At 63.1% G+C, this 24,048-nt stretch overlaps 1 long non-coding RNA gene across 2 annotated transcripts; it reads right to left on the bottom strand.

The window, feature by feature from the left end:
- Positions 1 to 11,938: 11,938 nt before the first annotated feature.
- LOC106004250 lies at positions 11,939 to 23,959 on the bottom strand. Of its 2 annotated transcripts, XR_006608911.1 has the most exons (4): positions 23,696 to 23,959; positions 21,286 to 21,482; positions 20,711 to 20,874; positions 11,939 to 16,559 (listed from the first exon to the last, which is right to left on the bottom strand). It is a non-coding gene; the product is annotated as an uncharacterized LOC106004250 (long non-coding RNA). The 2 variants fall into 2 exon arrangements; XR_006608910.1 differs by having other exon boundaries at positions 20,711 to 21,482.
- Positions 23,960 to 24,048: the final 89 nt, after the last annotated feature.

The raw sequence follows: 24,048 nt of genomic DNA, 5'->3' as shown, positions 1-24,048 counted from the left end.
GACAGGTGGATGAAATGGCAAATCCTGGCTGGGATCTGGAACAGACAAGACGTTACTGGAAAAACAGGTGAAATCTGTTCCCAAAAGGCTGGGATTTCTGCGCGATGCGGGCTGAGTCCAGGGACCTACAGGGGGCCCCGCAGGACCAGCCGAGTGGGCCCCTGGCTTCCAGGGGTGGAAACTCAGCGTGAGCCAGAAGCGAGAGCCAGAGGCATGGACAGGAGCGTCTGCGAGACCCGTTCAAGGGGGGCGGCTCACCCTGGCTTGGTGGTGGTGGTTTACCCTGGAAAGGGGTCCGGGTCCGGGTCCGTGTTCTTGGCAAGTCCAGGAAAGGGTCTGACCTGAGGCGGGTGTCTGGGGAGCGACCGATGTTACTCCACCAATCAGCGAGGGTAGGGGTGTGGGTGTCTGCGGGGCCCAGGTTTGTCGCCCCGTCGTCCTGGAACATGCTTGGGATCCGGTTCTGTTTAGATGCCGTCCGGGCGGTGGGGGGCCTGGGCAGAAGCTCGGGGGCTGACGAACCTCCGGCCCCCCTCGGGTCACTCCGACGCAGACACGGGAACAGAGCCCACGGGGCCAGGCCTCCCCACGCCCGAGCCCCTCAGGGCCCTCATCTCACCGACCAGTCAGGCCCCTGCCCGTTTCTTGGGGGGAAGGTCAGATGCGGACGCGGGGTGTGGGGGCCTGGGTGTCTGTGAGCCGACTCTCCTGCACAGCACAGACCATCGCAAATAGAGTTCGTGAAGACGTATGTTCCGGAGTCGCTCTTGATCCGTGAAGTCCCCGCTGCAAGGCCACGTATTTTTTTTAAGATTTAAAAATTTTTACTTATTTATTTATAAATAGCGAGAGAGGGAATGTAAGCCGGGGGAGGGGCAGAGGGAGACGCAGGCCTCCCGCCGAGCAGGCAGCGCAGTCGGGGGGCGCCATCGCGGGAGCCGGGATCATGACCTGAGCCGAAGGCAGACACTTAACGACTGAACCCCCCAGGCGCCCCAAATAAATATATTTTTTAAATAAATTTAAAAATATATATTTTTTAAAATGTATTTTTTTAATTTAAATTTTTTTAAAATTTAAAAATGTTAAAGATATTTTTTAAAGCAAGCGTGCTTTCTGGGCACGCTCCAGAGCCAGCAGCTGCAAAGAAAGGCTGCGTGTGGGATCTGAGCGCCGGGAACCCAAAACCTCCCACGCAGGGACGCACCGCGAACGTCCTCCCCCAACGGCTCCTCTTGTGGGCCAACAAAGGCCACCAGCCCCAGACAGAGCAGGGACCGAGCCAGTGAGACCCACAGTCCGGGGGAGGAGGTGTCACTGGCCTCGAGCTGGGGCTGTTTCAGGGAAGCGGGGGCGGCGGGCCTGCCGTGGGTGCGCAGCCCTCGTGCTGAGAATCTGGGAGACACACAGGGGTGGAGACCAGCGACCTTACCAGCGGCGTCGCTGGCGCTAAAGGGACCAGGCCGACCGGCAAACACGCGTGACCTCGCTCCCGCATGGAATCCGCGCCAGCCGCCCAGCTCGTGGGTCCAGAGGACAGAGCGGCGGCTCCCAAAGGCGGGGGTGCCGGGGGGCGTCCGAGGAGCCACCGACTGGTGACAGCAGGCCGCGCCGGCCGTGGGGCGCGTCCCGCAGACAATGCCGGGCTAAGCGCGGGCATCCCGGGAGCCTTCCCCGCTGGACGGTGACGGCGCGCCGCGAGGAGCCCGGACCGGCCTGCCCAGGTCCCTTCACAACGTCTGCAAACGCCGAGTCTGCGTTCCCACCTGGAAGGAGCAGGGTGTGATAGGTCGAGCGTCTGTTTGCAGAGAAAGGCCACTTGGAGACGCGCCAGAGGGCAGTGGCCATGTGCGTGGGACACCTGTGCTCCCCGCGGCCCGGCACCCTGTTACTCCACTTCTAGAAACACGTGGTCCGAGGGGAGCCACATCCAAGCGTGTGCCGTGTGCCGGGCGCCGCGTCCACTCCCACGGCCACCGTGAGAGCCGCCTGCCTCTCACCTCCCGCCCGGAGGAACCCCGAGAAACCACCACAACAGGCGACGTGCGTCCACATCCGGTGACGAGGGCCGGGAAACAGCCCGCCAGGCAGCGTGGGACACACTGGGACGCGAGCCTTGCCGGGTTCGTCCCCGGCCTTCCTCCCAGAGAGGAAGACTCGTGTCTCGTGTCCCCCTGGAACCCGAGCACGGACACGCCTGGCAGCTTGACCCACAACAGCCCCAGACAGGACGCCGCCCGCGAGCCGTCAGGACACCAGCCGGTCCGGGCGCTGCAGAACGTTACTGGGAAGACAAAGGAAGACACTACGGCACTGCGGCAGGGGCACCCCGGCGGGCCCCTCAGGCATGCGGCCGCTCTCCAAAGACACGGAGAGAACGTTCTCCCGGTGACAGACTTTCGGGGCAGATGTGACGGTCTGTGCGGACGACGGAGGGCAGGGGTGCAGGCCTGCAGCGGTGCGGGTCCGCAGGTCGCTGGAGGGAGCTCCGTGTGCCGGCCCCACGCCCTGCTGGGACGCACGGACCGACGGGTGGGGGATGGGGAGCGGGAGGGGGTCCGCACCTCGGCTCCCCGGTCCCCGCTTTACGAGCTCCTGTGAACCTGTCGCTATTTCTAAACAAAGAGTGAAATTAAAGAAAACTGAAGAAGCATAAGAAACCCAAAAAGATGCGTTTGTAGAAAACACCAGCTCCCGGAGGATGTCCGTGGGGTGCGGACCTGGTCCCCGGCCTTCTTCCCGTTGTCCTCCGTCTACTCCCTGAGCTAAACCCAGTGTCCTTCAGGGCGTCCGGGGAGTGGGCGACGCTTGATCTCAGGGTCATGAGTTGGAGCCCTGTGTGGGGCAGAGAGGGGACTTAAAAAAAATTTTTTTTAAATTTGTTTAGACGACATATTTTTTACAATACAAAGAAGCAGCAGCTGAACGTGTTTGGAGAACATAGGCCATTGTTTCAGAAGACGGTCGGGTTTTTCCCGCGCGGAATGGACGGCCGGCTGTGTCATTCGCTGCGGCCCGCCGACCTGACAGCCTGTGATTTCACAGTTGTCACCATTCCTCAGATGAGGGTCACAGAAGGGCAGCACTAACCCTGCTCGGACAGGGAATTAGGGTCCGAGTTGGCCGGGGCAGGCACAGGCTCCGGGACAACTGTCCGGCCGCCTCCCCGAGCCGGCGGCCGGCCACCAGCCCCGGGTACCTGGCCACCCCTCGCAGACCGCACCTCGAGCGTCACAGGAAACGTGACAACCGCAGGAAAGTGGCCGGCCTTCTCTCCAAGCCCTCCCTGGCGCCAAGGACCCAGCAGCATGAGTAACGTGGGCGGACATCTGCTTCCCTGTGTCCCAGCGGTGGCCTTGAGCATGCTCACGTGCCCTGCACCCCGCTGTCACTAGGCCCGGTGCCTGTCACACCCTTTCCCCCCGGGGCAGACAGTCCTTCTCCCAGACAGACGGTGGTTTGCATTGGCCGAGCTCCGGACAAATGTCGCCCCACGGCCGCTCCTGGGACTGGTGCCTGGGGTGCGCGGGAAATGGAGCCGAGCACTTGGCAAGGCCTGGGCTGATGCGTTCTCCACCGCGGCCAATTTCCAAGTCCCTGAAGGCAGGCCAGGACGCTGCACGGCCAGTGATTCCCCTCACGCAGAGCTCGGTCCCTCCTGGGTGCTCAGGGGTCCCTGTGTCTTGCTGCGGCCTGCTGCCCGCCTGGGCCCTTTGTGTCCTGTCTGTCGGGCCAGCTGGGGCTCTCTCATCCCGCAAGGATGTCCTGCAGTGCATGTGGTGAGGGTCCGGGCGCCGGAAGCCTGGGGCCCACACGCAGCCTTCGCAGGGTCGTGGGGCAGCGCTTTCCCGGGCCCTTGGATTGCCCTGGGCACTGGAGACAGAGAAGGCCTGCGCTGGCTGCGGAGGGGACAGGCGGCCGGGGGTGGGCGCCTTGGCAGCGCCCCCCTGCCGCCGGGCCAGAGAGCCGCTTGCCCACTCCTACAGGCAGGAGATACGGCGTCTTGTTCTGAGGTTTTTTCCCTTTGGCTCCAAGCAAAATCCTGCTTTCTCTGCCCTTCTAGAAACTTCCCCCGGCCACGTTTACTTAAGTCTTAAAGCCAGAGCTGGGAAGCCCCAGCGATCCTTCCGCACGGCCCCCGCAGGAGCAGGTGGACCCCCCCGGAGCCCGTGTGGCCGGGCGAGCGTGTGGACGCCAGGAGGGGGGGAAGGGTCGATCCGGCGCGGGTGGCAGGTCAGGGATGGGGGAGCCCGGGCGCTCACAGCGGGGTCTCCTTCTGTACCCTGAGCTGCCTGGGGCTGCAGCCCTGACCCTGTCCAAGCGGGGCCTTCTCCCACAGCGCCGTGCTGACTGCCTGTGGGGCTGCTGGGCCCCGGGAGGCCTGGGGGGTGCCGGGGGGGGGGGCAAGGCAGGGCACAATGGGCCCGATGAACCTCCCACGGTTCCGGTTCTCCTGACATTGGATGGACACGGCTGCAGCAGGCCCCGTCCTCGCTCGCGGCGAGGGGACGGTGCACAAAGCCCGCTCTCGTCCCACGCTTTCTGCTGCCCCTGCCCGGTCGTCTGGGTCCCTGGGGCCACTGTGCAAAGCAGGGGCGGAAAGCCCTTCCAGGAAGGCTGCCTTTGTCCCTGGTTTTTGTGTCCCTCTGCGGAGACAATAGGGGACACTTTCCTTTCCACCCTGTGGACGGGGCCGGGCAGCAGCTCTCGGCCAATGGCATCAGGCACTTGAGGGCTCTCTGGGGAGAAGGGGGGCTGGTTCCCATCCTTGTACGGCGGCGTTCTGTCGTGGGCTCCCACCCCGCTCTGTCTGTCCTGCCTGGCGGAATCCTGAATGGTGACTGATGTCTGTCTCCCTGTGGGGCCACGGGCTCTCCTTCGATGCCTAGGGACCTGCTGCGAGCACGGCGGGAGGCAGGAGATGCTCCGGGGCTGAGGGGTGCGAGGCAGAGACAGCGGCTAGAATCCGCGAGCCGCAGACCAGCGGGCCAGAGGCGGGTCCGCCAGGAGATGGCTCGGGAACGCGCAGCCCAGCGGCCCGGCTCAGGGCCACCCCCTTGGAGCTCCGGGATGCAAAATGAGGGAAAAGGCAGCAGTCCGCCGACTGGTGGGCGCAGGGCCAGGATGGTCCCGGGGAACGGTTCCCGGGCGGCAGTGAGCTAGACCAGTACCTCACCTACAGAAGCAGCGGCCCCCTGCCCGCGGCAGCCAGTTCGGGAAAGCACCGGGGCTGGCCAGTTCCCAGCCAGTGCTGGTGTGGGGGGCAGCACCGTGGGCGGACGTCGGAGCGGTGCCTTGGGCCGTCCCTCCCTGGCCTCTGGGAGAGGCTGGAAGCGCACTGACCACAGCGGCCAGGACTTTTCAGGTGTGGTGGCGGTAGAAGCTTCCTGCTAAAACCCTGTAAGAGTTGCACAGAGCTCGACCCATGAATAAAACACGAGGCCCCACGCTGGCGTTCCCTCTCCTCCGGCGAATGTGTCACCCAAGCAAAACCACGAGCGCCCACCGCTGCGGCGCCCCAACCACCATCGGGGATGTGTGTGCCCCGTGCCTCCTACCCATCCTCACTCGGAGGGGCCTCTGATGTGTCCATTAGGGACCTGTTGGCCGGGGCCCGCCGCGGGCCGGGCCACGTCCCTCTGCCTCAGGGCTGCTGCCTCCGTCACCCAAGTGGCACGCGTGTCGGGAGGAGAGGCACCGGGTGCGTGCGCCCCGCCCACCAGCACCATGGATTTCTGGACTGAGCTTTGGTGGCGGTGCCCGAGAAGGGCTGTGCTCACCCCGGCATGGTCCCCGACAGCTGCAAGTCCTGGTGGGCATCCTGGACCCCTGATCGCTTTGCTGGGACGACATCCTCCAGCCTGACAAATGGGGCCCGGGGAGATGGCTGGCATCCCAGTCCTGTTGGATGCCGCGGCTCCTGGCATGGATTCCCCTCTGAAGTGGCCCCTGAAGGTGTGTCTGGGGGGCTCAGGTGGTTCAGCTCGGGTCATGGTCTCAGGGTCCCGGATCGACCGTATCCGGGCTCCCTGCTGGGCGGGGAGGCTGCTCCCCCCTCTGCCCCTCCCCCTGCTTGTGCTCGCTCTCTAAAAAAATAAAGTGGTTCCTGAAGTTTTTCCAAATCCCGGTGAAATTTAGGTAACGGTCCTTCTAACGTGAACAATTCAGCGGCATGTGGTACACCCACGAGGCTGTGCCCCCCACCTCTCTCTAGTTCTGGAACATTCCACCGCCCCAAAAGGACGCCTGTCCACATTAGCAGCCGCTCCCCCTCGCCCCAGCCCGCCTGCGGCTCCCGCTAACCCAGTTTCCGTCTCTGCAGACTGGCCTGTTCCAGACATTTCCCGTCGGTGGACTCGCACACTCCGTGCTTGCGAGCCGTTTCCTTGCGTAAGTAGGTCCCAAACACCGCACAGCACATGCTCAATGCGATTCCTCGCTGGCCTGCCGGGTGTCCCGGGCTCCCCGCCATGACGCGCAGGCCTGCCCCGAGGCTGGGGCTCCATGCACCTGTGGGCCCTCCTGCCCGGAGTCTGTGCCCCGGGGCCTGGTGTCCACGCTGCAGGCTGGGGGCCCTTCCTGGGGGGGTGCTCTTGCTCTGCTCGCCTCTGGAAAGGTGAGGACGTGGTGGAGAGGCCTTGGCTGGCGGTCCCTGTGCACCGGCGGGGGGGTTGGGGGGCGTGGCGCAGGAAGACCTGGGCTGTGGGAGGTGGCCGCAGAGGGCCCACCGGCTCAGAGATCCCTGCGTCCACAAAGCGCCCACACCAGCCCCCAACAGCCAGGCTCCCGGCCACGCAGGATGGACCTGGCTGCGCCAGGGGCATCAGAGGAACCTGCTTCCCAGATCAGATGCTGAGTGAAACACATCCTTTGCCGGAGGTGAAAACGTCCATGGTCTCGAGATCGCTGGGGTGACAGGGAGAGAGACATCTGTGCGCCGCCAGGCCTGGGACGGGTCCCTGTTGCCTGGGACATGAGGCGGTTGCACGCCTCCCGGTACAGGCCTGGGGCCACACCCCCCACAGCCAGCGTGGTGTGGTCTCTGGTCACCTGTGGTCAGGGTGAGGAGAGGCAGGTGGCCCGTGGTTGCGGGGGACGCTCTGTCCCTCCAAGCCCTTCACTCTGCGACCACGGCACGTGCCCAAGTGATCGTCAGCGGTCCCCTGCCTCACAGCCCAAGGAGTGGTGGGCCTTCGAAGTATTTCCTGATCTTCTGGGATAAGTCCTGTTATTAGGATCTCATCATGAGGACAGTCTTATCTTCTGTGAATGCAAAGCCCCGGGCCCAGCCGCAGGCCCGTGCTGGCCCCTCGGACACGGCAGGTGACGGGCGCTGGTGTGTTACAGGAACGAGTTTCCCGACCGGACGCGCATGTCCCCGCTGGCGCCCCCCTCCGACCCAGGACCCGTCGGGATCCCGGGCGATGTCCCCGGAGGCCCCTTGGGGCTGAGATGGTTTCTCAGAGCTGCCGTGCGTTTCGAGAGCCGCACAGTTTGGAGGAGTCTGCTTGGCGAGCTTACAGAGTCCTTCTCCCGGGCCTGTGTTCCTCTCACCGTCGGGCTGGGTCATGGGTTTGGGGACAAAGATCAACACATCATCCATATCGAGGGTCTATAAAGCATTTTTCAAATTACAGAATTCTTAAATGGTGGAAAATTTTGAGAGAATAAAACTCAGAAAAGACAGTAAACATATGTACATACATAACGCATACAGAGATATCTTCTGCATTTATTTATTTATTTTTAAATTTTTATTTATTTATTTGACAGACAGAGATCACAAGCAGGCAGAGAGGCAGACACAGAGTAGGAAGCAGGCTCCCTGCTGAGCAGAGAGCTGGATGCGGGGCTCGATCCCAGGACCCTGAGATCATGACCTGAGCCAAGGCAGAGGCTTTAACCCACTGAGCCACCCAGGCGCTCCTGCATGCATAGGTTTAAAGATTTGTTTACTTCAGAGAGAGAAAGCATGAGCAGGGGGAGGGAGGGAGGGAGACTCTCAGGCAAACGCCCCGCTAGGCGCCGAGATGGGGCTCGACCTCAGGACCTGAGCAGAAACCATGAGTCGGACACCACCTGCAGAGGCAGCCAGGCACCCCTGCACACATGTTTTCAGAAACGTTAGAAAATTAAGACTATATCATAATAGTGTATTTTTTCTAAGAAACATCTTTCCTGAGGTGTAATTCACATATCATACGACGTTTCTAGAACGCGCTATGGTTTTTTAGAACCGTCGTGGACTGTGCAGGTCGGGGCAGGCGTTCCCGTCCGCAGTGTCGCAGGGCGCCCAGCCCCGCCCCACGGCCTGTCCCTCCCGGGATCCGTGAGCTTCTGCCGGTGGTGCAGCCTCCCCCTGCTCTGGGATTTACGAAGATATTTGAGGCTCTGGGGTTGTGGTTGCGGGTGATGCCCCCTCCCCCGGGGACGCTGGTGGGCCTGGGACAGGCTCTCGCTCCGCAGGAACCACCTCCTCGGGCTGGGAGCGGGAGCCCGGAGGGGCTATAGGACTGCCGTTCCGCTGCCAGGCCTCCCCTGTTGCAGCCGCCTTGGCTAAGCAGCCCGGGTCACTGATGGTCGTCAGTCTCGTAGAAGACAGCCCTGCTCCTGGGACACAAAGTCTCCCTGGGGCGCAGGGGCTCCCGGAGGGGGCGGGGACGGCCCCGTGGGTCCAGGAGCCGCCCCGAGCATCCTCTGAGCCGCCCCGGGCATCCTCTGAGCCGCCCCTGCCCCCCCGGCCTGGCCCTCTGCAGCTGGGACAGAAGGTTCCTCATGGGAGCTGCAGGAAGAACATTCCAGCAAGGCAGCATCGGCGGGACAGGACCGTCCACAGACCCCGCGGGACGGCACAAGGCCGCTGGCCCCTGTGCGATGCTGTGCACCGGCCTGACAGGCTCCCCACAGGGAGAACAGAGTCAGCTCCGAGAGCCCAGCCTCTCTGGGGGCGGCTGAGGTCACCCCGCCCCCGACTGCTGGCCGAGGTGGTCCAGTGTGGCTGGATGCGTGGCAGCCGCTCGTGGCCTGTCGCACTCACTTCCCCGCGCTTCCCCCTAGCTCCCGGCCCCGCCCCTCCGAAGCCCGTCCTCACGGGCTTCTCTTCTAGCTTTGTGGTGAGCGCTGGGCGCAGAGGGGTTCTGTGGGGACAGGGAGACTCGGGACAGGCGAGTGCACTGCCGTGTCCTCTGCGGCTTCCCTGCTCCTGAGGCCTGGCCGCGGCCTGGAGCGCTGGTCTGGGTTGGCGCGCCGGTACGGATGGTCCGTCATGAACTCAGGTGTCCCGGTTCCTCTCCTGCCCTCCCCTGTCCCGGGACCCCATCTGGAACCACGCGACACTCGGTGGTGGTCGCGTCTCCCCCGTGGCTCTGGGAGTCCCCCGTGGAGAGTGGTGCTCAGTCCCCAAACGCGGATGCCACGGGCTGGGGCTGTTCCTCAGCCTTTCCTGATTTGGGTGCCCTGGGCTGGCGCACCGGGGACATGTCTCTCTGCCGCTCGTGCGGACACTGGCGTGGGGGCTTCAGGGCGGCGTCCTTGGTCCACAGCTGTTTCTGTGGGTTCTTGTGGGAACTTCTCAGGGGCCCCAAGCTGCTCTGGGGGATTTAGGTCCTGGGGGCGGGGAAGGTGTGTCGACACACCGGGCCCTTCTCCTGTAGTCGGCATTGTTGGTGTGGGAGGCTCTTTGGTTTTCTAAAGTCACTCAGTTCTGGAGTTTCGGGCTTTCCTCCTATTTATGACCTTTACAAATTAAAGGATGCCGCCTGAGTCTGCAATCCTAAATGAAATGTCTACTCTGCCCTGGTTTCCAACTTCAAATAAAAGGACTCATTCTCTGAAAAAACCAAGGAAAACCTCAGATCCCGGAATCTGAAAACAAAAAGTAGCATCTGTGTGTCCTTAAAGAAACACTCAAACGTCCTGGTCATTCATAAATACAGTTTCAAACGTGTGCCCTTTCTGAAATTTCAGAAGTGAATACTTTTGAGAGTCGGTGCCTTCTCTCAAGGACTACTTTTTTAAAGGACTGTTTTAAAAGAAACTAGATGGTCTTTTTAGCTGGAAAAGGCAGGACATTTGCCGAGACCCCTTAGGAGATGTGCCCACAGCGGCACGCTCCGCCAGCAGTCTTGCCGCGGGGACAGCCGATGGCATCTGGGATGGCTGTGGTCATTGAGACCCCGAGGGTTGGGGGCCACTCAGACTTCCCCTTTTCATAAAAATACTGTCACTGGATTGCCCCCTTGCCCCCCGTGGGACTTCATCTGAGCTAATTACACCTGCAGGGACCCTATTCCCAAATCAAGTCCCATTCTGAGGTCTAGGAGTGCAGCCCGTGAACAGAGCTGAAAGGCTTCCTTCCCACTCAACACCTCCAGTCCAGGAACTGTACTGTGTCGGGAGCCAGGAAGGACCCGGAGTTCTCCAAGGGCACTGTCCTACCGTGACCCGGCAGGCCTCGTGCCTGCGGCCCGTCTTGTCCCCGCCCCTGGCCCCGAGCCGGCTCCTTCAGGGAGCCGCCTGCTGCTGCCTGACCCTGCGGTTCCCGGGCCCCCCCGGGAGCGTGGCGTGTGGGTGCCGCGAGCACAGGCAGCCCTGGTCTGAAGCCATGGCCCGTCTCAGCGGTGGCCTCCCCTCACCCGGAGGACAGGGTTCCAGCGAGTCTGCGTTTCAGAACAGCGTTCTCCTGATGCTTCCGGAACCACCGGCTGTCCAGGGGAATAGTCACTCCCTCCTTTCTGACATGGACACAGGGAGGCTGTCTCCCGTGGAGGACTCCGGCCTTGACACGGGTTTGCAGAAATACAGTGTTCTGTGGCTTTACGTTTTTTGAGTTCATTTATCTTATTTTTTAGTAATCTCTACACCCAAGGTGGGGGTCGAACTCACAACCCGGAGCTCAAGAGTTGCACCCCCCGTCCCCCGCCCTGATGAAGCCAGGCCAGGTGCCCGTCTGTGGGGTTTTTAAACATGCTGCAAGGTTTCTGTCTCTTTTGAGCGGGGGCCGCATCCGTGAACCACAGCCCGAGTCCTCTGAGCTTGTGGCTTGCGTGTCTGGGCAGAGGCCGACGTTCTGGGAACAACGGTTTGGCTGGGAGAGGCCTCTGGTGGAGTGACCAGGGCTGCTCCAAATCCTCCCTGGGCCCCCAGCCCTGCCCGTTTGGGGAGGGAACAGATTTCTAGAACACATCTCTTATCATCTTTTTTATTTTGAAACAGTTACTGAAAGGCACAGAGAAACGTACGGGGTGGTCCGGTGCAACAGGCCCCCGGCCCCCGGTTCCATTGTACGTCCAGCGCCCAGAGCGCCAAGCGCAAACCCAGGCCGGGACACGGCCGCCCGCGCAGACCGTCAGATGCACGAGAGTGAGGCGCTCACAAACGCCCACGTCTCCATGGCACGCCGGCACCCCGTCCGCGCTGGTCGCAGGACGCCCCCTTCCCAGGAAGCCCTGCCTTCATCCTGAGACACTAGGGAACCAGCTCATCTACGACCTGGGGAGGAGCAAACCGCGCCGTGTCCCCAGAGGTTTCCTTTCGCGACTTTTTCTGGTGTTTCCCTCGCTCCCTTCCCTTCGGATGTGTGGTGCTGCTGGGGCCGTGTCCGAGCTCAGGGTTTTCTCACAGCCAAGAAAGAGAGGGAGTGTGCACGGAAACACGTCCGGTGGGACCAGAAGAGAGGACGTGAGCCGGGGAGCGGTGGTGACAAGCAGGGACCCGGCAGCTGGCGGCGTGGCCACGCGGGCATCCAACGTCCTAACCCGGATGGCGGACCCCAAAGGCCGGACGGGGTGGACGTCCGCCGACAGCCCGCGGCGGCCGCGCCCACGGCACAGCGGGTGCAGGCACGACCCTCCTCCTCCTGCTGCTCTCGTTGTGCTTTCGGAAATCGCACTTTCTTCACCTTTAGTCGCTCTGGGGCAGTTATGGGGTTTTACTGGGTTTTTTGGAGAGAGAGAAAGAGAGTGAGTGACAGCCTGTGCACACGCGCACGAGCGGGGGGGGGGGCAGGGGGCAGAGGCAGAGGGACAAGCAGACCCCCCACTGAGTACAGAGCCTGACAGGGGCTGGGTCCCAGGACCCCCGAGATCAGGACCTGAGCCAAAATCAAGAGTCGGGGGCTCGACCCTGCGCCACCCAGGCGTCCCTGGAGTTACGGTTTTTAAACATTTTTATCAATCCGTTTCACGTTCCGACAACAAAATTCTGGATGATAAGGAGACCGACGCTGCCCGACCACGCGTCCCATGCCATCTAGGAAGAGCGTGACCTCGTCTGGTCTTTAGTAAAAACTAAAAAGCCTGAACACGCTCGAGTTTGCGTCACAAGGACTCACCTCAAGCAAGGGCTGCGGTTTTAATGCTCTGCCCAGTGCCGCGTGTGCGGGCGACAGCCCGATTCATGGGAAGAAGTAGAGTGAAGGTCTCCAAACGGCCCCTGCGGAGGGGGCGGTGCATCGGAGCGCTCAGTCCCGGAATGGAACCTTCTGGAGCCGGAGGGCGGCACGCTCGCAGGGCAGCGTGAGCGCGCCTCACGCCGTGCTTACAGAGTCCCGACTGACGGGACATTTCACTTTACACATATTTGTTTTCAGCTGTTTATTTATCTGACACAGAGAGCCCGTGGGAGAGGGAGCCCAAGCAGAGGGAGAAGCAGGCTCCCGCTGAGCAGGAAGCCAGACGCAGGGCTCGATCCCAGGACCCCGGGGCCACGACCTGAGCTGAAGGCGGACGCTCGACAACTGAGCCCCCAGGTGCCCCTGTGTTAATAAGTATTTTGCCACCACCTTTAAAAGTCGCCCCCTGTGACGAAGACCACGGAAGCCCACCGGATTCCTCGGTGCCCACTCTGAGCTCGACCTGCCGACCGGAGCACACCTGCTGGCGGGATGGAGGCTCCGGTCAAAGCCATCAGGTCCCGCCCGGGGCCAGTCCGCGCTCCAGGGACGCTTCACGGAGCTGCGGGCTGCGAGCGGGAGCCCAGGCTCTGGGGCACTGGGGGGCCTGACTCCCGGAGCGGGGTGAGCCCAGCTGCAGCCGCGGACTTGGCCAACCACGTGCCATCCGCCTGCAGGGGCCGCCACGCCCCACGCCAGCTCTGATCCAGGCAGGCGCGCGCACACACACGAACACACTCACACACGAACACACACACACACACAAACACGGGGAAATCCTCGTTTCCACTCAGGGTCTTGGCTGGAAGTTCAGCAGAGCGTCATGACCCTGAGGAATCCGGGGTCCGGGTGTCCGAGGGTTAGCGTGGACGCTGGGCAGGGCTGGGCGGGGGCTGGCGGCTGTGTCCCCGTGACCGGCTGGACACAACACGAGACCGCGTGCTGGAGGACCCTGCGGAAAGCAAGTAAGAGCTCGGCAGAGTCTGGGAGGAGGCCAGAGGGAGGAAGCCAGTCTCCAGCACACTGGTGGTGCAGCCTCAAATGCCTGAGTGCAAATGAAAGGCTTTTTAAAAACAGGACGGGAACTCAACGGGCTAATCCTCGACTCCTGGTTGAGGAGACCCGAAGCACATTGCCCTTCCCTGGTGTGGGAGGGCAGGGGTCTCGCCGGAGCAGGGACACAGCCTCCAGAGAACCCCTGAAAGGGGGTGGCGCTGGGGTCATGTTCCTGACCGGGTGTCTGCTGCCCTCTGAGCCCAACATGGAACACGTCAAGAACCCCACACGGGGTGGGAAATCCTGGCTTGTAGGAATGGGGTTTAGTTTTTTTTTCTTAATGTTGTACAAGGCATATAAAATTCAAGATCGCAACCATCTCTGAGGGCACAGCTCAGCAGCCCCCACTCTCAGTCTCCAGAACCTTCCATCTCCCCGCACGAAGCACGGACTCCCCAGCCCTGCCCCAGCCCCGGCTCCCACCCCCTTCTCTCTGTCCGTGGCACTCCTCTGGGGCCCTCCTGGGAGCGGGGACCTGCAGGACGGGTCCTTCTGGGTCCTGTCGCTGAGCCCCGTGTGCTCGAGGTCCCTCTGCGTCACGGCAGGGGTCAGGGTCCCCCCCTTCCTGCGTGTTCCTTGTATGGGACGGGTGGTGCCGCGTGTGTCCTCCATCTGTGGACAGACGCTGGGTGCGGCCCCGTCCGTCTGCGGTAAACAGTGCTGCTGTGGGCACAGGTACGGATGATGTTTGATATTCAAGGCTTTCGGTGTTTTGGGGTACAAACCCAGAGTGGGATTGCCCGGCCATGCAGTCCTTCTATTTTTAACTTTCTGAGGAATGGCCAGAGAAGTCTCCACAGCAGCTGCCCCACACTCCCTCCATGCCCACAGCTCGGCCAGCAGCCAGGTCCGGCGGGGGTTAAGTCAGGACAGGCACGACACGCGCAGGGATGCCGGGCACAGAGTCCTTGTGGCGGTGGGGGGGCACACATGGAAGGGGGTATCGGTTACCCACGGCTGCTGTCTCCGTCTGCTCGGCCAGGTCATGAAATACCACACTCGGGGAGCCAGACATCTCCTCTCCCAGATCTGGAGACCAGAAGTCTGAGATCCTGGCGCGGGCAGGCTGGTCCCTCCCGAGGCCTTCCCGCTAGGCGTGTGGACGGCCACCTTCCGCCTGTGTCCGCCCTCGTGGCCTGGCTCTGACTTAATGACCTCCTTAAAGACCCTGTATCCACACGGTCACGCCCCGAGGCTCAGAACGTCAACAGACGAGTTTGCAGAGGACACAGCTCAGCCGGAACAGCGGTGGAAACCAGTTAACTGCACGCACGCTGGGCGGTTAAAACCTAGATCTATACCTTACAGTTCTAGAGGTCAGAAGGCCTCCGTCACGGTTACAGGGTCAGAGTATCCGGGTCACACTCCCTCCGGAGGCCCCGGGGCGGCTCCTTCTTGACTCTTCTGGCTCCTGGGGGCTCCGCGGTGCAACCCTGTGGCCGCATCGCTCTAGTCTCTGCCTCCAGCCTCACAAGGCTTCTCCTTTACGTGAGCATCAAATCCCCGCTGCTGCCTCCTTCTGATCAGGGCCCCTGTGATGACACCGGGACTCAGATAATCCTGTATCATCTCCCATCAGGATCCCCAACTTACTTAAACACGTCTAAAAATTCCTTCTCTGCGAGACATTTCATAGGCTCCAGGAATTAGGGTATGGATGTCTTTCCGTGGCCATTTTAGCTTACCACACCACTCCCGAGGTCGTTACTGGGCTATGAAAAGCAGTGGAGCACTGACGTGTGGCCCCAGGCACAGACCCCCGAGCCCACAACACGCAGGGAGGGATCCAGACACAGGCCACACGGGTGTGAGTCCACGCGTGTGACACATCCAGACCAGGCTCCTCCAAGGACGGGAAGGGGGCTCGTGGGGGCCGGGGAACAGGTTGAGGCGGTGGTGAATGCTAACGGGAACCGGGACGGGCTCCTTTTGGGTGATGGAATGTTCTGGAACATTCCAGAGCTATAGGTTACACAATGTTGTGAATAAATATCACCGAATTGCCACTTTATTTTTCAGAAGATACTGTTTATTTATTTGGCAGAGCACAAGCAAGGGGAGCAGGAGACAGAGGCAGAGGGAGAGGCAGGCTCCCCGCTATGCAGGGAACCCGATGTGGGGCTCGATCCCAGGACCCCGGCATCGTAACCCAAGCAGAAGGCAGATGCTTCTGATCCACCCAGGCGCCCCTCCTGAATCGCACACTTACATGGCAAATTGTATTGCATGCAAATTTATCAGCACAAACCCACAATAAAATTAGCTTTATATGTTTGATTAAAAGAGCAGCCAACATTTAAAAAAAATGTGTATTTGTTTTGAGAGAGACAGAGAGAGAGCACGCGTCGGGGGGAGGGGCACAGAGGGAGAGAGTCCCAAGCAGACTCCCCACCCGGCAGGGAGCCCCACACTGGGCTCCCTCGCAGGACCCTGCGATCAAGATCTGAGTCAAAATCAAGGGTCGAATGCTTGACCGGCTGAGCCACCCAGGGGCCTGCCCCATCCTGTTTTAAAATATGTATCTCATAACCAATTTTCTTCGGTTTCTGGAGGCTTCGCGCCCACACTCACACGCTGTTGAAAGCGTCTCTGTTAACCAAGACGAGACTCCGACCGGCACGTACCAAAGGCTCTGGCGGAAAGAGAAATCAGCGTAATGTTCCTAGAAGTTCCATTTGCCCCTTTGGAGAAAAGCCCACAAATCCCATTACTGAACAGGGTTGCCAGACTTGCCCCCTAGAAACACACCCGGCTGCCACTGCAGTCTGTGTGTAGAACAGGCCCATTTGCAGGCTGGAACAGCTCGAGGGCTCAGCCTGAGTGATCAGCTGTACGTCAGTAACACGCCCGACGAGCCTTCACTACGTGTCTGACACGGACCGGGACGTACCTCGCACTTCAGCTCTGTTTTACGCGGCCGAGAGGGGCGCGAGATCGCTGCTAGGCCCGGACCCGCGGCAGGGGCGGAGCCTGCCAGCTGGGAGGTCTTTCCGGGTTGAATGCGAGCCCAGAGGTTCTGCTGAAGTCCTGACCGTCAGGAGCCTGTGAGCTGGGGCCTCCTTGGAAACAGGGTCTTGCAGATGTGAATAGTCAAGACGAGGTCAGCCTTGATCTGGCGAGCGGGGAGCTTGTAAGACCAAGGGCATCCGGACACAGACACACCGAGAAAAGCGCGTCATTAACCAGGAGGCTCCAGGGCCCCGAGAGGCTGGGAGAGGCAGGAAGGGCCCTGGCCGGAGCCTCCAGAGGGAGCGTGGCCCTGTGACCCCTTCAGCCCGGGTTTTCCGGCTCCCTGACCAGGAGGTGGTGGACTATCTGCATGCGGTTCTTCGGTACAACAGCCCTAGAAGAGTAACACGGCTACGGCCTACGCTGTGTGCAGAAGTCCAGCCGGGCACCCCGGGCTGCCCTGTTCACACTCACACTTCACCTAGATTTGTTAATCCCGGGCATATCCCAGAGGTCAGGCCCCCGAGGACCATACCAAGTCACGAGCCCTTGGAGGAAGAAGCGTGGACGTGCTAAGTGCCAACGGCCAGAATCAGTCAGGAGATGGTGAAGGAGAAAGATGGGCCCCCTCCCCCCGCAGTGGCCCACCACCCGACGGCAGTGCCGACGGGCAGTGGGACGTTCCGCGGCAGAGAGCCGCCTGCGGGGAGGGCTGCGCATGCTGGGCGCAGGGCCCAAGTCCCGCGGACACCCAGGGCGCAAGCTGAACCCCTCAAGGCTACCTCCGGGGACGACAGCAGGGGTGCTATTAGTCCACGGCCACGGGCCTCACCTGGGGGGGTCCTGCCTCCAGGGCGGCTGTGGTTGACACGCCTGGGGGCACTCCTGGCAGCACGTGGGTGGGGACTAGGGGTGCTGCTCGCCCCCACGGGGCGCAGGGAGCCCACACCCGGCAGCACTGCTGGGGAGAGGCTGTAGCATGACAGCCGGTGAGGGGCCCGACTGGGCGTGGTGCTGAGAAGGGGTCGCGTGGCTTCTTCACAGCCAGCAGCAAAGCCACGGATGGGGCCCTGCAGGCCAAGTCGGGGCCAGACCCCCAGGGGCAGCCTGCTGGGAAGGGGGCCAACGGGCACACAGCAGTTAGCTCAGCGGCCTCAAGGGAGCCCGGCCCAGATCAGGGAAGCGTAAGGTAGGGGGCTGTAAAATGTTTTACTGTTTTGGTCACCTTTCTAAAACGGTAACCGAACGAGGCACCTGAGCAAAGCTCGGGCACGTGACGGCATCCCGGCCGCTGCCTCCTCCAGGCAGCCGGGGTCAGCATGGGCCTGGGGCTGGGTCAACACTGGGGGCCTTGGCGGCCCGAGGAGCGCGAGGGTTGCTCTGACCCCGGGCGCCGTCTCCTTGGCTCCTCACGCGTGGCCGGCGCCTTCCAGTCCCCATGTCCTGCAGGCTCTCTGCGGGGCCTGGCTCACCATGCGGCTGGCCGGCAGCCTGTCCCCTGCTTCAGCCGAGCAGCCCCCACTCGGGGAGGCTCCGGCCCAGGTCTGCGGCCGAGGACCCCCTGAACGGGGTGCTGCTGGGGGCCGTGACGCCCACCTGCTCTGCCTTCGCCCCGACTTCAGGCGGCCCCTCCTCTCGGGGCTCTTCTCCCTCTCCTGTCGAGGAGCCTGGCGGCTTCTCTATGCACTTTCCAGCTCACGCCGAAGGCCGCCCCGACTGCTCTGGGTGCGAATTAGCTATTTTCCTACACGATGCTGCTTCCGTCGCTAGGATGTGCGGGGGAGGGGGGGCAGCTGGTCGGACAAGCCCCCCACCCCCACCCCCAGGTCCCGTGCGACGCAGTCAGGGGTGACGCGCCGTCTCCCTCTGGCAGGAGGTCCGTGTCCAGCGAAGACAAGCACGAAGATGAGTCGTCACGTGACAGTGTGGACCGGCGGCGCTGCATATGGTCACAGACACGCTGCAGCTCCGTGTCAGCGAACAACAAACGTCCACTCCGCTCACACGCCTCAGGGGCCGCACGCAGCAGGGTCCCCCCACATTCATGTCCACCGGGAGCCTCAGAACCTAGCGAAGTGGGGTCTTTGCCGACAATTCAAAAGAGACTGTGATGGAGGACGGTGTGCCCTAAGTCCAGTGACTGGTGTCCTTACAAGATGAGGACACAGGGACACAGCGCAGGGGAGGGATGTGTCCACAAGCCAAGGACTGCCAGAGCCCGCAGAGGTCGGACAGCCGCTCCCTCAGAGCCCCTGGAGGAAGCAGACTCCTCCAGAAGCACAGGATCGTGATTCCATTGGCTTTAGGGCCAGGGACATGGTTTTGTTCCGCCGGTCACCCACCATGGTTGCTGAGGCTCCTCTGTCCTCCTCCTCCCTGTTCCGGGGCCTGGCTGGGATGGGGGCGATGGCATCCGAGGCAGAAAGGGGAGGGGCGGATGCGTGCCGGCCGTAGAGCTCGGCCCTCGTGTCTTCCGCAGCACCCGTGCCACGGCCACGCCTGCAGTGACCGGGCAGGAAGTGCCAGTTGCCCTGTGCCATCAGGAGGGCGAACAGACAGTGACCCCACCGCGGCTCACCATGCCATAAGCGCAGCCCAGCTGTGGGCTCCCAGGGAGGGGTCCCTGAAGCAGCTGAACCTTGACCTGGGCCACCGGAGGGCAAGGTGGCCGGGGAGACCACAGAAACAAGAATCAAGGAAGGCGGGAGAGGAAGCTCCGGAACCTCACCCCCACGGACGGGGAGCGGCCCACGAGCTTCCTACTGGAAGGCAGTAAGTGACCACAAACCCAGAAGATTAAGACAACGCTCGTCTGAAGGCTTCTGCAGGTCTGGAGCCCGGGGGACACGTAGCTGGGGGTTCTGCTCAGGGCCCTTGCTGTGGCATCCAGGCGCTGGTGGGGGCTGTGCGGCCGGACGCAGGGGCCCCTTCCAAGCTCACAAGGCTGTTGGCACAATTCCCCTCAGGGCAGCTGCATGCTTCTCTGTGGCCACGGAAGAATCCCTGTGACCTCAGGAGGACCTCCAGCCCCTCTTCTAAGGGGCTCCCCGGATTAGGTCAGGCCCACCAAAATAATTTCCTTTTACATTAACTAAAAATCAACTGATTTTTAATTTTTTAAAAAATAAGTTAGCGGGGACGCCTGGGTGGCTCAGTCAGTTAAGCGGGTGCCTTCAGCTCAGGTCACGATCCCAGTGTCCTGGGATCAAGTCCCACGTCTGGCTCCTTGCTCAGCAGGGAGCCTGCTTCTCCCTCTGCCTCTGCCTGCGCTCACTCGCTCTGACAAACAAATAAAATCTTAAAAAAAAAAAAATTAGCGGCCTCTCCTAAGCAACAGGCAGTTCTTCTTCTTTCTTTTTTTAAGAGTTTTTAAAATTTATTTGATACTGAAAGAGACAGCAAGAAAGGAAGCACAATCAGCGGGAGTTGGAGAGGGAGAAGCAGGCTCCTTGCCAAACAGGGAGCCTGACATGGGGCCCGATCCCATGACTCTGAGACCATGACCTGAGCCGGAGGCAGATGCTTCCGATAGCCCCTAGGTGCCCCTAAAATTAAACTGATTAAGGACCTTAATTCCATCCAGAAAATCCTGTCACCTTTGCTGCGTGTCACGTAATCAGAGACGTGACACTCATCCTGTTGCAAACTCTACTCCGCTCAAGACGGGGGCTTCCACAAGGTCGTGAGGCACTGGGGACTGCCCTAGTGTTCTGCGGGCCGCACCGTCAGAGACACAGAGCAGGGCAGCGCCTGGGCCAGGACTAGCCTGTAGGAGGCAGGAAGGAGAAGAGCCGGCGGCGTGGCTGCTGGCATCTGAAGCCTCGGCAGGACAGATGGAGGGTGTGTGGGTGCCTTTCTCTTTGGGGCTCCTTCTCAGCCCCCCGGAGTCACGGCAGCAGCCTTCTGTGTTACGTGCTATGGGGATAAGGGCTCTGAGTACCACAGGCTCTGCTCTGGTCTACACGGGGTTTCTGGCACTGTCCACTGGGCAGCGCCACACGGAGGCATCTGCCCACCTGACCCCTCACTCAGACACTTAGTCTGGTCTCTCCTGGACTCTGCCCCAAGGCTCCAGGCCCCACAGACGCCGGAGGGAAGGCCAGGCTTCCCCCCTAGGCTGGTGGGGGACAGACACAGCACCCTTCTCTCTCACTGCGACTACAGGTAAGAGGCAGCAGGCTTACAGGGGAGATACCCGATACGGTCTCCCCCAATACACACTGGCTGGACTACGCAAAGGCGACATGCCCAAGGAGCACCTCTTTGGTCCACGGCCCCAGCTGTGGGGTGCCGGGTAACCTACAACACACGTACAGGAAGGGGCTGGTGAGTCCTCTCGGCCGGCGCTGGGGGGGTCCAGACAGGCTCTGAGGAGGGGTGTGCTAGCTGTCCTCGGAGCAGCAGAAGCTCCCTCGCGACCGGGCAAGCTGAGAGTTTCCGGTCCGCAGCCGGCGGCGGCTGTGCAGGCGCGCCTGCACCTGGGAATGCAGGGCAGACATGGTAGGCCAGTGCCTAGACCACCCCTCCACCCCTCCCTCGTCTCCTGCGTGGGCCAGATGGGTCCCAGAGATGCCCGCACTCTCACCCGGGACACTGTGCCTGCACGGGACTGACGTCAGGGACCTTAAAATAGGGAGATGATCGGGCCCACGCACGGCACAGAACAGCACTCGCACAAAAAGGAAGAACGCCCCATACACGTGAGAATTTGAAGGTCTCTCTGGGGCAGCCCGCCGAGTGGCGAGAGCTGGTCTCCAGAGGCTGTGTGCTGTAAGGCCGCACCGGGGAAGGGGGTGATGGAGAACAGCTCGGGGGCGCCCCGGGTCGAGCAGGGTGGGTCTACCAGGGGCGGCTGGAGGGAGCGCTCTGGGGCTGTGGGGATGCCCCACCTCTTGGCTAGGGTGGCGAGTACACAATCCACGCGTGCCACACGGCGGCTGAGAGCTCTGCCCGCACGGCATCAGGTCAGGGTCCTGGCTGGGATACTGTGTCACAGAAGCACAAAGCAGAGCCACGGCAGGAACGTGAGGACACGTCCAAGGCCCCTGTCTAGACTCCTGCAAACTTCTGTGAGCCTGTAGTCATCCTAAGATGATAAATTAGAAACAAAAATTCAAAAGTTGCTCCTACGGGGTGTCTGGGTGGCTCAGTTGGCTAAGCGACTGCCTTTGGCTCAGGCCATGATCCTGGAGTCCTGGGATGGAGCCGCACCTCAGGGTCCCTGCTCACCAGGGAGTCTGCCTCCCCGCTGCCCTGTCTCCTTTCCTGCTTCCTCTCTCAAACAGATAAATCTTCAAACACACACACACACACACACTCCTCGGGCCACCCAAGCCTGGAGGGACTCCCTCTGCTCTCCCTGGCCCTTGCTGCCGGCCTCAGCAGGCATCGCTTACCGCCTCTGACAGGCAGGGCCTTCCAACACCCCATGGCCTTTGCACGGCCCCTAAGCTCTGAAAACGCTTCCCCCGTCCCCAGGTCATTCAGACATCAGGTTTTCAGGCCAAATGTCATTTCCACGATGCCTCCAGCCCGGGAGCCCCGGCCGCGAGCAACCCTGCTACGGTCTCGGTTTCTTCAACTCCTGCGGTACGGGCTGTGGCAGGACCTGCACATACTCAACGGCCGATGACCGCTGGAGCTAGGTTTCCCAGATGAAACCCCAGCCCGCGGCTCCCGCCTCCAGCGCAGGCCGTGATCCCCACGCGGGCCGCTCCTCCCTCTCCGTCTGCCCTCCCCCGGCTCAGGCTCTGTGTTTCTGGAGGAAATACAAAATCTCGGAGAAGCTGAGTCTCCGCTCTGCCTTGGACTCCCTGGGTTTCCTTGTCCGTGAAGCGGCCCGTGCTCTTGGGAACCTTCAGCGCCAGGTCAGAAGCCGGGCAGCGAGCCCAGGGAGCCGCACAGGCCGGGCAGCAGCCCCGCGCCGCGCAGTCCCGGCGCACCCGAGGCCGCTGGGAGCGCGCAGAAGCCCCCGGCGCGGACGCCCGCCGGGCTGAGAACGAAGCAGCCGGGTCCGCCAACAGGCTCCGCGCCGCTGCGCCGGAGCAGAAGCCGAAGAATGGGGTCGCGAGGGCCGGGCCTCCCGCGGCTGCGGCTCCCGGTAAGGCGCGCGGACGCCGCTGTCCCTACCGCACCACCTGCCGTCTCCAGCAGCCCCAGCTCCCCGAGCGCCCCCTTCCCCCGCAAGGCACGCCCGGGCCGGGCCACCAGGCGGTCCCCGAAGCGGGGGCGGAGCATCCCACGACGCGGGGCCGCGGGAGAGGCTCCCCCACCAGAGCGCGAGGGACCGGGAGAACCGCCACGAGAACGGCCTTCCCCGGGCGCCCCGGGAGCCGGGGGGCGGGCGCCCACCTCCGTCCGGCCGGCGCACCCGCCAGGGGCTCGGCCGGACTTCACCAAGCCGGTGTGCGCGGCTGCCACTCGGGGAGGGCACGGGCACGGGGAGCCTGCGGGGCTGGGTCCGATCGCCCGAAGACCCGGCGCGCACAGGTCGAGCTGCCGTCCGCGAGCGGAGGGCCAGGCGGGGCGGCTTCCACCGCCGTCAGCCCGCGGACACCTGCGAGCGGCTGCGCCGGGCGTGGACCTCCCTCCCGACCCGCGGCCACTGCAAGCAACGTCCGCACCCCGAGGGCGAGCCGGCCCGAACCGCAGCTGAGCCCGCATTCGGCAGACGCGCCTCCGGACTCAGACTCCGCCACCGTCTGGTCCATCCCACTCCCCGATGAGGGCCCCAGGGGAGCTCGGCGGGCACCGTGCCCGGGCACCAGAGGCGCGGGCGCCGTCTACACCCGCAGGCGCGGACAGCCGCCGCGCCCGCTCCCGGTGCCGGGCGGGTCCCGGCGGCCGCCGCGCCTTCCCGCCTCCCCTCCCCCCGGCGCTGACCCCGCCCCTCCCCCGGCGCTGACCCCGCCCCCTTCCCCGGAGCTGGCCCCGCCCCTCCCCTCCCCCGGCGCTGGCTCCGCCCCCTCCCTCCGCCCACCCCCTCCCAGGCCTCAGCTCCCCATTCCCAGCCTGCCCCGGGCGTCAACGCCCCCGCCCCACGCGTCCCCCCTGCGCCCCGCGCCCTCCTACGTCCCCAGTTCCCCATCTCCCCGCCCGCCGCCCCCCGCGCCCCAGTTCCTTCACGTCCCCGATCGTCGCCCCCCAGTTCCCATGTCCCCGCCCGTCGCCCCCTGCGCCCGCGGCAGGGTGTGAGGGTCCGGGCCGTGCTGAGGGCCACGCCTGGCCGACGCCGGGGTGGGGGGTGCGGGGGTCAAGCTGAAAAGAGGCGACGTGACCCCGAGCCCGGCCCCCTGGTACCTGCGTCCCGGGCTGCGCTGGGCGGCGCCGTCAGGGGCACCGCGGCAGCACGTGGCGCCTCAGGAACGTGAAGGTTCTGGAAGGCTCTGGAAGGTTCTCTCGGGTCATGTGGCGGGGGCGGGGAGGGAACAGGGCGCCTTCCGCACGCCGCGGGGCCCGGGGGCGGGTTCCCAAAGGGAGCGGGGCCGGCCGGGGCGGAGGCCGCCCGCCGTCGCCGCCCGCTCGGCGCCCCTCGGCTTCGCACCCGCCCGCCCTCTCGGCGCCCGTCAGTCAACCGCGCGCGCGCCCGCGCGCCCGCCCAGCGCCCGTCAGTCAGTCGCGCGCACGCCCGCCCGGGCGGAAGGGGCGGGTCC

This window comes from Mustela putorius, unplaced genomic scaffold, assembly GCF_011764305.1.
Source record: "Mustela putorius furo isolate JIRA1106 unplaced genomic scaffold, ASM1176430v1.1 tig00000095_pilon_pilon_pilon, whole genome shotgun sequence".
In the NCBI taxonomy this organism is placed as follows: Eukaryota; Metazoa; Chordata; class Mammalia; order Carnivora; family Mustelidae; genus Mustela; species Mustela putorius.
Note: the sequence above shows the minus strand (reverse complement) of the source record. Positions and strands in the feature narration are given on the sequence as shown.